We start from the raw sequence: 15,456 nt of genomic DNA, 5'->3' as shown, positions 1-15,456 counted from the left end.
ACAGAAATTGAAATTGAAGTTATCAAACACTAAATTCTAAATTAAATATAGATGAATCCTTAAAGCTATAAAAGTTTTTTTCCCCTCTTTTTCTTCTTTGTCCTTTGATTAATAGTCCTAAGTGTGAATCGACCATTGACCTGGATTTTGACATCTGTCTGTTACTGTCTGTGCAAGCTGCTTCTGTGTGGTTTGGTCACCTGTCTGGGCTTTGATTCCTGCCGGTACTCTGATCTTCTGATATTTCTTAATAAACCAGTTTGAGTCGCATTTCTGCATTTGAGTCCTTCATCCCAGAGAATCCTGACATCACACACTAGCTAGCATGGCCTCAGCAGAAGAGATCTCGCTTCGAGTGGCTGTTGAATTCCAGGGTACGTTGTTGGGCCGTCAATCGGAAGAACTTGCCCAGGCACGTCATACCATTGACACTCTGGCTGTACAAGTTTCAGAGCTTACAGAGCAGCCGCATCAACTTCAGCCGGTTCAGCACAGCACCTTCTCACCGGCGTCTCATCATACCACCAGCCACGAGCCTCGTATTAATAATCCTCCTGTCTATGCAGGTGAACCAACTAACTGTCGCTCTTTCCTCATTCAGTGTGAGGTAGTATTTTCACTCCAGAGCCAGACTTATCCCTCTGATACATCAAAGGTGGCTTATAGTATTTCCCTGTTGACAGGATGGGCTCGTGATTGGGGCACAGCTCTTTGGGATTCTTGCTCTGCTTTCTGTGATGATTTCAGTATTTTTAAGGCTGAGATGATTAAAGTGTTTGACAGATCTGCGTTTGTAAAGGAAGCCTCTCTTTTATTAGCAGCTCTGTGTCAAGGCAAGAGGTCTGTAGCAGACTATGCTATTGAGTTCAAGACGTTTGCAGCCACAAGTGAATGGAATTCTTCTGCATTAGCGGCGCATTTTCTGGACGGCTTGAAGGAAGATATCAAGGATGAAACTTATAGTCACGATCCCCCTGAGCATTTAGATGACATCATCGAGCTTGTCATCCGTTTTGATGCTCGTATGGAACTGAGACGCAGAGTGCGGGGCAATACCAGTTGGTCACATGTTGACTCTTCTTCATCCTCCTCCTCTCGAGTTACTGAAATATCTAGTCCTGAACCTATGCAGATTGGAAGGATGCGTTTAACTGCTGAGGAGTGGCAACGTCGTTTCACTAAGGGGCTCTGTCTTTATTTGGGTGGTCAAGGTCATATTGCTGCTGCTTGCCCAGTAAAAGCTTGCGCCCGTCAGTACAGTCGTGGACAAAAGTTTTGGCAGTGACATAAATTTTGTGTTTTGCAAAGTTTGCAGCATAAGCTGTTGTGGTGTTCATTCACATTGTTTCTAGATTATTGTGTAGAGTGATCAGATGCATTTTAAATAATTGCTAAAAGCTTCATTGGCCAAAACAATTTACTTTTCGCAAAAAAAACAAATTTCACTGTTTTTTGATCCTGACACAAAATGAAGAGCTAACATTAATTGACTTATCATATCAGCAGCACATGTGAAAGTGTGAATCCGTACTAGTCAGGTAAAATCACTCATACTAAATAGATTGTAAGAGCAGACTGATTGCTATAAAAGGAGGGAAGAAGTGCTTCCAATCATTGTGTTCTTGTTAGCAATGGTTACCTCCAAAGAAACACGTCCAGCCATCATCGCTTTGCATCAAAATGGCCTCACATGCGAGGAAACTGCTACAAAGAATATTGCATCTGAAAGAACCATTTACCGGATCATCAAGAACTTCAAGGAGAGAGGTTCGACTGCAGTGAAGAAGTCTTCAGGACGTCCCAGAGTGTCCAGCAAGCACCAGGACCGTCTCCTGTGACGTGCCAACAGTGAAGAATCCTGAGACCATCCATGTGTGGGGTTGCTTTTAAAACCAAGGGAGTGGGCTCTCTCATAATTCTGCCCAAAAACACTGCCATGAATAAAGAATGGTATCAAAATGTCCTGCAAGAGCGACTTCTTCTAACGATCCATGAGCAATTTGGTGATGATCCGTGCATTTTCCAGCATGATGGAGCACCATGTCACAAAGCAAGAGTGATAAAGAAGTGGCTCGAAGATCATTACACTGAAATTTTGGGTCCGTGGCCAGGCCTCATTATATTTTTTTGCCAATAAAAGCCTTTAAAACTTATGATATGCTTATCATTGTTTTTCAGTATAACATAGAAACATGTGGAAAAATAATCTACAAATACTGAAGCAGCAAACTTTGCAAAACACAAAATTTATGTCACTGCCAAAACTTTTGGCCATGACTGTAGACAGGAGAGTCCTGGCAGGCGGTACTTCTATCTCTTCACCAGTTGGCTCACGCACCACTATTCCAGCCATGGTTTTGCATAATGATTCTGTCATCAGATGTTCTGCACTCGTTGATTCAGGAGCTGAGGGGAATTTTATGGATTTAACCTGGGCTTACCAACAAGGTCTTCCTATATTTGATCTTCCGTCTCCCCTTACAGCTCACTCACTTAACGGACATAAGTTAAAGGCTTAGTTCACCCAAAAATGAAAATTAGCCCATAAATTACTCACCCTCAAGTCATCCTAGGTGTATATGACTTTCTTCTTTCAGACGAATCCAGTCTGAGTTATATTAAAAATTGTCTTTGATCTTTCAAGCTGTTTCATGGCACTCAGCGGGTGTTGCATTGCATCAGTCCAAAAGCAGTTAAATAAAATGCACCTATCCATAAAAAAAAGTGTCTCACACGGCTCCAGGGGGTGAACCTTTTGGACTGATGCATGCAACACCCGCTGAGTGGCATGAAACAGTTTGAAAGATCAAAGACAATTTTTAATATAACTCAGACTGGATTCGTCTGAAAGAAGAAAGTCATATACACCTAGGATGACTTGAGGGTGAGTAATTTATGGGCTAATTTTCATTTTTGGGTGAACTAACCCTTTAATGACTGTCACCCACATTACCGGCCCGGTGAGTGTTATCACTTCTGGGAATCACAGAGAGGAGTTAGAATTTTATTTGTTTAATTCGTCTTCTGTACCTATTGTGTTGGGTCATCCATGGCTCTCACGTCATAATCCTCATATAAACTGGGCAGATAATACTATTTTATCTTGGAGTTCTCGTTGTCATGCTGTTTGCCTTGTTTCTGCTTTGTCTCCTGTTTCTGTTGCAGGAGGAGGAAGCAGATCTATCTCGAGTTCCTGCTATTTATCATGATCTGCGTGCGGTCTTCAGTCGTTCCCGAGCTGTTTCTCTCTCCCCTCATCGACCATATGATTGTGCCATCTATCTGCTCCCGGGCTCTTCTCCGCCTCGCGGACCTCTTTTCTCCCTGTCTGCACCTGAGCGTGAGGCCATGGAGAAAAAGGCCATGGAGATTCGTCCCTCTTCTTCTCCGGCAGGTGCGGGTTTCTTTTTTGTGAAGAAGAAGGATGGCTCTTTGCACCCTTTTATTGACTATCAGGGGCTGAATGACATCACTGTTTAGAACCGGTACCCCCTGCCTTTGATGTCTACGGCTTTCGAGGTCTTGGGGGGCACAAAGTTCTTCACGAATTTGGATCTACGTAATGCTTATCATCTTGTCCGGATAAGGGAGGGGGGCGAATGGAAGACGGCTTTTAATACACCTACGGGGCACTTTGAATATTTGGTTCTACCGTTCGGGTTGGTCAACGCCCGGCCATCTTCCAAGCACTCGTCAATGACGTGCTTAGGGACATGATTAATGATTTGGTTTTCGTGAACCTAGATATTTTAATTTTTTATCGCTTTTTTCAGGTGCACGTTCAGCACGTCATGTGAGTGCTTCAGCAGTTGCTAGAGAATCAATTGTTCGTGAAGGCGGAGAAGTGTACTTTTCATGCCCAGTCGGTTTCGTTCTTGGGGTCCATAATTTCGGCGGAGGGGATTCGCATTGACCCTGCGAAGGTGAGAGCTGTCTCTGATTGGCCGGTACCTGGCTCTAGAAAAGCATTACAACAATTTCTTGGTTTTGCAAATTTTTACAGACGCTTTATCAAGAATTTTGGCCAGGTGGCGGCACCTCTGACAGCATTAACCTCCACCAAGACTAAATTCTTTTGGTCGAACGCTGCGCAGTTCGGCAGCCCGACGACATGCCCTCTTCTGATACAATCCTGCCTTCGGATCGTTTGGTGGGGGCTGTCGTCTGGGGTGTCGAGAAACAGGTTAAACAGGCATTGGCTCGAGATGAACCCCCTTTGGGTTGCCCAGCGGGTCGATTATTTTTGCCTGATTCAGTCCACACCACTGTCTTGCGATGGGGCCACTCCTCCAAACTCATGTGTCATCCAGGTGTGAGGAGGTCGCTGGCAGCCACCCGCCAGCGTTTTTGGTGGCCTGCCATGGTTGAGGACGTCCGTCGGTTCAAGAGATCTAATCGATCTCCTGTTGGTCTGCTTCATCCCCTCCCCATTCCTTCCCGCCCCTGGTCACATATTGCCCTGGATTTTGTTACTGGTCTCCCTCCATCCAGTGGCAATACTGCGATCCTTACTGTGCTGGATCGCTTTTCTAAAGTGGTTCGCTTCATTTCCCTTCCCAAACTGCCCTCTGCGAGGGAGACGGCTCGGGTGGTCATTGACCACGTCTTTCGGATTCACAGTCTTCCGGAGGACGTGGTCTCTGACAGGGGGCCCCAGTTCGTCTCCCATTTTTGGAGGGAATTCTGTCGACAGCTGGGTGCCTCCACCAGTCTGTCTTGAGGATTCCATCCAAAGACCAACGGCCAAACTGAGTGCGCTGACCAGGATCTCGAGCGGATGCTCCGATGCCTGTCTTCCCACAACCCCCGGCCCCGAATTATGTTTGTGGGCAAAGGGTATGGCTCTCTATGAGAGATTTGCTGCTTAAAGTTCCATCACGTAAGCTGGCGCCTAGATTTATTGGACCATACCCGATTGTCAAGGTTGTCAGTCCGGCGGCTGTGCAGCTTCGTCTGCCTAATTCTCTCCGTCGTGTCCTCCCTGTGTTTCATGTTTCTCGTATTAAACCTGTCTTGCATTCTCCCCATTCCCCTCATGTTTCCATTCCTCTTCCTCCTCCCCCGCTGATGGTTGAGGGCGCTCCTGCCTTCATTGTCAGATGAATTCTTGATTCCAGACGGCGTAGGCGGGGTTTTCAATATCTAGTGGACTGGGAGGGATATGGTCCGGAGGAGAGATCTTGGGTCCTGGCTCGGGACATACTGGACCGTTCGCTGATTGAGGATTTTCATCGCCCTCAGTCTCATTCCCCCAGGGATCGGCCAGGTGGCGTCCCTGGAGGGAGGGGTACTGTCAGGTTGCAGGTTTGATCTGTCACTTCTCCTGCACGTGTTTTTTGCTTTTGTTTTCCCATTTCAACATGTCGGCCTCAAGCAGCTGATTGTCTTTTGCAATCAGCGCGGTCGTACACGCGCACACAGCTGATTTTCATTCTTTCATTTTCTTTGCTCCTATATCTACTTCTCATTTTCGTCTTTTTTATTGCTAGTGTGTTTTCTCGCTTTGACTTTACGTTTTTTCAGTTGTCCCGATCGGTTGTTATGTTTTGTTTTTTTCTGTTTGCCCAGTTACTCCTTTTGATGCCTGATTTCGCCACAATCTTTGACCAGAGGCTTATGGACTGTGAGCTCGTCTCAGTTCTGTGTGTGAGAGCTACTATAACCTGTGTGGAGAGACTGTTTGCTTGGAATCTTACCTTTGCCTGTTCAGGAGAACTGTCCTAAGTGTGAATCGACCATTGACCTGGATTTTGACATCTGTCTGTTCCTGTCTGTGCAAGCTGCTTCTGTGTGGTTTGGTCACCTGTCTGGGCTTTGATTCCTGCCGGTACTCTGATCTTCTGATATTTCTTAATAAACCAGTTTCAATCGCATTTCTGCATTTGAGTCCTTCATCCCAGAGAATCCTGACACCCGATGCCTAAGAGAGTCCCACTCTGAGTCGGATGACGTCTCGCCCCCAATGAACATTATTACTTGGGATTAAGATCTCTAATGTTCGACTAACCTGCTGCGCAGCAGAAACCAGACAGAGTCCAGACAATGCCTTTGAATATGCTTTAATCACAGCCGGGAGGATCTCATACCAATCACAGCGAATCCTCCTACAACAAGGATACCACAGTTTTTATAGGAAAGGAACATGTCACATTACATAATTTTCCTCTCATCTGATTGGTTCTCTTTATATGAAAAAACAAGGACCCCTTCTACTTGATTACTGATTATCTCAGCTTATTCCTTAAATCATGTATCATTATTAGTAGTCTCAAACAGACGTCATGTTTCATTATTACAATGAAAAAAAGACTAGAACTAGAACATTTTCTGTTCCTTAACACGTACTCAAAAGTTAGGCCTGCAAGAAAAAGAAGTGTTAGACATTATTTGTGATCAACTGATATTATGATTAATTTAAAATTGATTAAATGTAAAATTTCCTTCACAACACCTAACATAATACATGATATTTACCATCTGAATTTAACCATGTCATTTCAACAAATGGAAAAGTCAGCCTTCTATTAATTAATGTTAATTATTGTGCCTTTTGCCCCAAACAGCAGGGGCGCTTTTAAAAGCTATTTGAAAGCTTTTCAAATACTATACTTTTACACATTCTTTTGTTATTTAAAAACTGTTGATTTAATTATCTTAAACAAAACTGAAAATCATTAAGAAGACCTTTGTCTCAAAATAGATTCATTCATTTTAGGAAATCTCATTTGCTACTTAAATCCACAACATTTTTAAAAAACATCAAATATTAGATTAAATAAGCACAGAATCAACTTTGCACTGCTGCGCGCGATCACGTCAAGGATCAGCCACATTTGCATGTGCATCTGTTGCTATGTTTTGGAAAGTGCTATCCAAAGTTTTTGTGTCATCTAGTGATTTAGAGGAAAATAAAATCAAAGGTGACTTTTACCCCGTGGTGCATTTATACCCATTGTATCCAATCACCTCTTAATTACAGTTATTTTAAACCTGAAAACTCAGAAATGTGTAAAGGCTGTAAAATACTTAGAGTCATTTTACTTGATTACTCTCCTTAAGTATTATTTTGGGGTATTGGTGTTTTATTCAAGTACAATTGAACTACTTGTATTTGATCACATTTCTGAAGAAAAAACAACACTTTTAACGCCATAGGGCCCATTCACACAGAACGTGTCTTCGCGTCTAAAAATGCGAGACACATCGCTTAGGAATGTTTTTTTAAAAAGCGCAGCGGTCTCGAGACGTGCTTTTGAGATGTGATGCAATAACGACAATAACGGAAATAATAGAAATACGCAAACAGCAGAATTGATAGATCCAAGCTCTTTTTTTAAGGAACAAGTTGTGATAATCGCTTGAAGAAATGTTATATAATTCAGGGTATCCGGACACAGCTGCTATGAGCGCCTCCTTTGCCATGTTGCAGTCAAATAAAACAGTTGTCATGCCAACTTGCTACTGTAAACAGAAGCTTGCAACGCTTGCCCCGCCTTCGAGTTCTTCTGATTGGTCCACTGAGCGGCGCTGCGTGTAAAAGTTGAAATTCTTTTAACTTGACACGGCGTCTTAAAAATGTGGCGCTCATGTGCGATGCGCTGCTAAAGACGCGAGTGTAACGGTTATGCACGTCCATCAAGCGCGTTTACATGGAAAAGTAGCGCATTGGAATGGAAAAATGAGTTCTGTGTGAATGGCCCCTCACAATTTGATTTCAACTTGAAAAAGTTAATTTCACTTTTGCATCTTTAATTTCCTCACATTAAATATCCTATTCAAAGTTTTAATTAATTATTATGTCTCCCTTTTTTTTCTTTTTTGTTTGCTAGGGTACTTGTACTTTTTTTTTAATACCCTGAGCACCCTAAGGGCCCCAGAAGGCCCTGAATGATTGAATAATAATAATAATAATAGTTTAGTAAAACAACAGGGCTTGGGCCCGAATAAACAAACATACAAATGAAATTCCCTGTGATTTTTTAGGAAGGTTCAACAGTACTACTCAGGTAAATAACAGAGATGTTGTTTGATTAACATTAGGAACTTTAAGCAGCAGCCACTGATGGCAATGGCATTCTGACGTCATATTGCTCGTTCGCAACTTTAACTTTGTGACGTTCTGCTGTAACCGTCTATTACAGGAGAACTGCTGTTACAACGTGACAGATTAGGTAAGTAACCTAATGTATAATGTATTCTACCTTCAGTCTTTTATTTAATCTGCATTAAGATATGTTTTAAACTTAAGGTAATTTTAACGATTTGTCTGTTTGTACAAAGATGTTGGCAACAGCACCTCAGACAGCGCTGAGACTAGAGATGATGTGAACCGAAGTATTGCTACTCATAATCCATATTACATTTATTACTATGCTATTAAAATATTTTTCATGTTGGGTAAAGTTGATAAATAGATTAGAAATAGAGTAATATATGAGTTATCTATCAAGACCGTTAATTATACTTTTAAAAAATGAGCTAGCTGCTCATGTTTCTGGTTAATTAGAGCGGACAATATGGAGTGGACAGAGAAACACAATGTACTTCTCTGTAGAGAAACCCTGCTCACAGAACCATACAGATGCACAAGAAGGGCAGTGCTGACCAGGGCAAAGCCTGGTCTACAATAGCAGATGCACTGAATTGCTCTCAAGATCTTACATTTAAAGTTATGCAGAAGTCAGTCAGGGAGAGATTCAGCTTAATACAGGTGAAATACAAGGCCAGAAATAACAAAGATGAGAAACAGAAATGACAGAGCTTGATGATCTTATAGAAGATATAACAGAGAAAGAAAGAGCAGCTGAGGAAAACAGAGGGAGTGATGACAATATGAAGAAGTTAGAGACAGACAGGGCCAAAGCAGAAGAGGGCCATGGAGAGGCTGAGCCAGACCACCAGGGGGCTGTCTCATAAAACAAGCTTACCAAATAAGCCAGGCTTATGGCGCTTTTCCACTGCACGGTACGGTTCGGTACGGTTCACTTTTGGGGGTTTTCCACTGGGTACAGTACCTGGTACCTGGTACTTTTTTTAGTACCACCTCGGTTGAGGTTCCAAGTGAACCGCACCGTTACCTAAACGTGACGTGTAAACTCTGCTGATCACGGATTGGCCGGAGAGAATCGTCACTACCTGCGACACAAACACAACAGAACCGCTAGGTTTAAATCAGCACAGCTAGCGAAGGATCGAATGCAACTGTTTTGAACGAGCGCACCTTTTTTTTAACAACCAAAAAGTGTCTGTTCCCTCTGTTGAGGAAGTACAGACGTTCCTCTCGTTGATAGCAGAGGAGCGGATCCAGCGAGAGCTTGATGGGGCGACGCGGAATGAAAACGTTTTTTAGGCGTCGCGTCAGTAGAGGCGGCGCAACTATAACGACATGTGAATAATCCCGCCCACTCTAAAGCGGTACTGAACTGCAGTGGAAACACAAACCGAGCCGAGCCGAGCCGAACCGAACCGAGCCGTACTGAGCCGTGCCGAGCCGAGTCGTACCACGCAGTGGAAAAGTGGCATTATTTCAGTTAGTCTGACTCATTGTCACTTGATTTGGTTTCAGAAAGCAAATTTACCAAAGCTCAAGCTCAGTCACTGTGATAACTTATGCTGGAAACTAACCTGGTGCGGAGCAGGCTAACTGTCAGGCTAAGCTAAGCTCCTCTAACACTGACCAATAGGAATGCATTGATATCACCACTGACTCTCTCACATACTATTAGTTGACTTTATTATCAGTCCAAAAATACAAGTATACTGAAAACGCAACTTAAATAAATCAAATAAATAAAAATAACAACCAACTGTATTTAATGTATTGTGCCCAGAATTTAAAGACCTTCTTTTTTTTTTTTTAAAGATATATGAAATCATTCTAACACAGCTGCTACTTGTGCATTCAGCTGATCAGCAGTTTCTAGCCATGCAGCCTTTCTCTGGGGTTTATGACAGCTGTACCTTATGGTTATTAGTAGAACATTAAAACATTACAATATAAAATTGCTCTTTAAAGCATTAAAAACACTCAATAAAAAGGTAAAATCATAAATAACAGAAAACAGACTACATTTTAACTGATAAGAGGAATACACATTTAACTCATTTGAGCTAGTAATTAGGACTGTATTAGCCAGCTTACATTTGAGTTACAGTTACTGCTATCATAAAAATACAGTTATGTAGGATTAAAATTCTACATGTGACACATTTAATGTCCAACAACAAATATTTTAGCAGAATGTATATTTTATTCAGAATTATTGCACTACTATTCTATTGCGCTCCATCTGTTTAGCACGCATGCGCGCAGCAGCGCTCGTTCACTTCTGACAGCAGAATGGATATGTTTGCATTGAAATCGCATCATATGACCCCTTTAAGGGCTGCTTAAGAATAATGATTTGATAGGTTAGTTCAAGTCAGGTTTTGGACTTTAATCCCCGCTTTTCTTAGCATCTTTTATGAAACAGCCCCCAAGAGGCTTAGTGAAGAGGGAGAGGACTGGAGAAATAGCAAACGATGAAGAAGTGGGAAAGACAGCACTGAGTTTCTGAGGGAGAGAAGCCAGGCTGAGAGGGCTCTAAGGGAACGGAACTGGAAGTGATACAGGTTGAAGAGCACGCAAAGGCAGCACAACAGACACAACAGAGTGAAATGATACAACTAATGCAGCAGCAGCAGCAGCAGCAGCAAGTGCAGGCAGTGCAGACTATCCTGCTTCAGCAACGGCAGACACAAGGGCAAGCATTACTTGGCCTCATTGAATGTATGTTAAAGAAACAGTGTTTCTTTTACAGTCTTTTGTCATTTTAAAACATTTATTTCTTTGTGATTTCATTCATAAAACATTTCAATGTATAAATGCTCTTTTAAATAATAAAATAATATAATATTAAAATAAAAAATATGATATAATAAAATGTCACTATGCATGTATACTATGCTATATTAATTAATTTATATATTTATTTATTCATACATATGTACATACAGTATATACATACTTACAGCTGTGCGTGTGTGTATGTGTGTGTTACCTCATGCAAAATAGTCTTGAATATGTGGAGGATCCACGTTAAATAACTGTGATGTCTGATTACCATGCAGACAAGTAAGTGTATTTCTTATCAAAGCAGACACAACATGCAGTTTTCCAACACGACTCAACCCAACTTTTAAATTCTTTTTGAAGTCCATGAACTTGAAGTAGTTTGCTATGTCCCGAACAGCCACTCCACAGACACTCTGGCTTCACTCATTCTTTGTTGAGTTCCATCATTTGAAGGGTGAGGTGAACATGATGAAATGGGGCTTGCAGATGCACATGCAGTGGGTACGCCGGGTCCCCATAAACACACATTAGATGGCCATCAGACACGGCATGATGTTCCAGCCCAGATCCCGCCAGCAGAGTCAAGCTTCTTTCTCTCTTTCCTCTCAAAGATACTTTTAAATTAATTTTGTATCAGTTTTAAAGGTACTGACAATGTTTCCAAAGATGGTAACTTATTCAGACTTACCAACGGGGCCCATGCACTGGACTGGGACAAATCTTAGCATCATATCACTGTACCGGTAAGGGTATGTCAGCACGGAGTTTTGTAGGCATTCATCTAATGCCATGTCATTGAGATTAAAAGGCAAGTATTGCTTACACTGTAAATCTAGGTTTTTAGACTTATTGGCATCATATAAATGTAAAAACTCTTCTTCTGATTATCTAGATGATCAAGATTATCATTCAGTGCCAACAGTAACCCTTCTCTCGCATTTTTGAGACATTTTCTGTACTTTAATAAATGACTGAATGTTGCGTTGCGCTGTCTTGTTCACGGTCGCTTACTGATTTTTACGTTCTCTGCTACGGCGGTGTAACAGCTTACTTCCGGTCAATGTAGCCGTTCCATTCGCAGCTGTAGCTTAAAGTCCCTAATAATGACACCGACAGCTGCAGGTTCATTAGACTGCTGTCACTTTAAGAACTATCCACCTAAGACCTCAGCGACTGCATTGAAGTCAATAACTCTTATTATTATTAAACGTGCATCATAAAAAAATGATCATAAATATTGCATTGTTTTTTTTAGCACTGCCCTGATGAGTCACACAGCTCCAGCCACTCCTGAAGATCCTGATTAAGTTCAGGAGTATTTAATTACGGCTGGAGCTGAACTCTGCAGGAGGAGGACTTCCAGGAGCATGGTTATTAAAAAGTTCCCAAGCCCGGGTATAAATAGTTTCTGCACCCAAAAATTACAGAATCTAACAAGTTAGATTTGCTACAAACGCTTTCATTGGCAGTTCCTTAATTTCAGAAAGAGCTTTATTGGAATAGGAATTTATAGGAGTTCGTCTTGGTGCCAGGGGCTTCTAGTACAGAAAGTACAAACATAGTGCAGACATACATATAATTAAGCAGCGTTGGGATCGTTACTCAAAAAATTTAATATATTACTTGTTACTAGTTACTCCTTTCAAAAGTAATATTATTACTTTACTTATTACTTTCTGGTAACAGTAATTAGTTACACTACTTTTCCTTCACGTCCCTCAGAAGTTGTAACTGTGTATCTTCCCCATAAAACTCTTCTAAAATGTTACTAACAACATATTTCTGCCTCATCATTTGACCAAAATCCACATCGGATGGCAGTCAGAAGTTATTACAAACACTCAATAGTGATTAATAGTAATGTTTAACTAAAAGTGTTTTATTGATCTCATTAATTGTCATGTGTAGCTTGAAGCTAATTGTAGCTCTAATTTCTCTGTTACACATATACGATTATATTCCATGATGTATTTTATCAAAAGAAATCATATACTGTAAGTTCATAAGAAAATGTTTCGGTCTCTAAAAAGATTTTATACAATTTATATCAGGATCAGAGGGGTGTAATGCCAGAGTAAAGTAAAGCTTTACACATCAGCAGGGCCGGCGCGAGTGCAAAACCCTGCCGTGCCCCCCCACTTCACATTCACAATTAAACACGGTCTTTAAGATGCACGTGAAAGACTGGGGATTTTGTGCATTGGTACAACTGCATTAAAATAAAGCAGACACAGGCGTGTTTTCTGATTATTATATTTTTTGTCCTACTGCAATGTAAAAAAATTAATTAATAAAAAAACAACCACTAGTGTAGCTGCAAAAGCAAATTAAGTGTGTGTACAGGCCTGAAGTGCATGGGAAGATTTGGGAGGATTCCCGGTAAACAGCTCGACAAACGTTGCTCAGGACACGGAAAGCACAAGTCTCTGTAGTTCATTTTCACTAAGAGACGTAGAAACCTGTTCAAGCCGTGCTCATACAGCTGAAATCCCTAATCGTAGTCAGGGTGTTTGAACAAGCTGGGTCCGGGTCCGGGTCCGGGTCCAGCACCTCATCTGGCGGATCCCCCTCCTCACGCACCAATGAAAGATGCTCGTGTCAGAGTTATTATAGATTTGCATTTTTAAATTCGTATGTTCGTGTCAGGGTTATTATAGTTTTGCATTTTTAAATTTGTTTTATTTTAATATCACTTTCAATTTTCTTTTATTAGTTTCATTAATAATTTGGTTAATTTTAGTTTAGTTTTTATTTAGTGAACAGATTTATAGCCTATTTAGTTTTTATACAGTTTAGTTTCAGTTTTAATTTTAGTTTTAGTAATTAAAGTTTAGCAGAATTAACAGAACACTTCCAGAGCGCAGACCAAAGACATTTGAATTTAAGCTCATTGATGCAAACCTCTAGCCACACAAAATTAAAGCATGCTGAGATTGATTAGAAAACGATTTTTTATTTTTGATTATTATTTTTAGTTAGGTGTTTAATAACTGATGTTGGTTTCGTTTAGTTTAGTTTCGTTTTAGTTTTTCATTTATTTTGACATTTTTTTATCTTTCTTTCTTTCTTTCTCCAAATGCCTTTTAGTTAAATACAGTTCTTAATACAACCTATTTTACCGTTTAAACATGTATTTCTTTCTCTAAATGCCTTTTAGTTAAATACAGTTCTTAATACAACATATTTTACCGTTTAAACATGTATACAACATTTCTTACATTTAAACTCGTTTAACAAGCATTAGAAGTAAAAATGAAACATTTAATCGTCGCAAAAACACTGATTTGTTTATGTGACTTGGTTTGATTTGCATAAAATAAAATGATTTACAGCAAAGAAACTGTTTTATAGATTAAATAAAACATACACAAACCTATATTTGACTAAAGAAATGCAAGTCGGTGGCTCTGAGAACTACTCTCACCTGAAGAGAATGCTAAATATCTGCGCTCATTACAAACACTGGGCTGTTGCGACTCTCCGGTCCCAGGAGCTGGGCTACACAACAAAACAGTTGCAATACAATAACCATGATTTTTAGAGTATATGTGCACACTATAAAAGCAACCGATGCAAGCTGGTAATCACTTAAGTGGGTCCACTAAATGATAGCGTGAATGCTGCATTACCTCTCCATCCTCTGATCACTCGCCGGATCCGTCAACCCGCTTTATTCCTGGACCTCGCAATTTACTAATTAAACACTGTTTGTAGCGTTATAAATGATAAAGGATAAATATCTAGGCTACCTAAAAAAAAAATGTTTTTAACCGGTTTTGGTCCAATCTTAGCTTTCAGAAGCGCGTGTCGGGCTTTAAAACTCATCAGACATCACCAGTAGCCAAAGTCATTCATGTCTGGATAGTTTTATTCATTTTGATGACATTTCTGGAAGTACATGAGGGTGTTAATCTAGAGTTACAATAACTAAGGGGTGATAACTTGTTGATATGAGTGCAATAATTCCAAAGAATGCCCAAAAGATCAACTAAAATCTCTGTCCTTTTTGCCGCCCTGACTGTGCTGCCTAGTTCGCCTATATGCACTGTCAGGGCCGCATTAACCATTGGGCTAGGCGGCTGAAGCCCTGGGGCCGGGACAAGGAGGGGGCCCGTGATTGGCTGTGGAGTAGATTGACTGGTCATCGGTAGCGCCGATTGCCAAAGCCCCGCCCCTCACATATTAGCGCTATTATTTAGTGGAGCTTTTCCATATATTTTATGCATTACCTTTAGAGATTAAAACGTAACGTTTTAATTTGGTTTACCAATCAAATGCATTTATTCTATACGTTTACTTTTGAACGACCCGTGCGCCATCAGGTGATCGCTGCAATGTCCGCATTCTCCTCTCTTCACTTCGTTCTGGCATAATCTGGAAATGGTCATGCAAAGAACAATCTTCGATAAGTAAAAATGTAAACTATTCTAAAAGAAAGTGAGAGAGGGGCTATTCTAAAACAAAAAATGAGGAGAGAGGGGAAAACATGAGTTAGAGAGTCAGTAAAATCCCCAGCTATCAGGTTATTTTACTAAAGCTGATGATGGAGTAGTTGTGAAACAGCAAGTGGACCGGTGTTCCGAGATGTTCGGTTTCAGTGGGCGGAGCAGACATGAATATTC

Source organism: Sinocyclocheilus rhinocerous, unplaced genomic scaffold (genome assembly GCF_001515625.1).
Source record: "Sinocyclocheilus rhinocerous isolate Xijiao unplaced genomic scaffold, SAMN03320098_v1.1 scaffold1647, whole genome shotgun sequence".
Lineage (NCBI taxonomy): Eukaryota > Metazoa > Chordata > Actinopteri > Cypriniformes > Cyprinidae > Sinocyclocheilus > Sinocyclocheilus rhinocerous.
Note: the sequence above shows the minus strand (reverse complement) of the source record.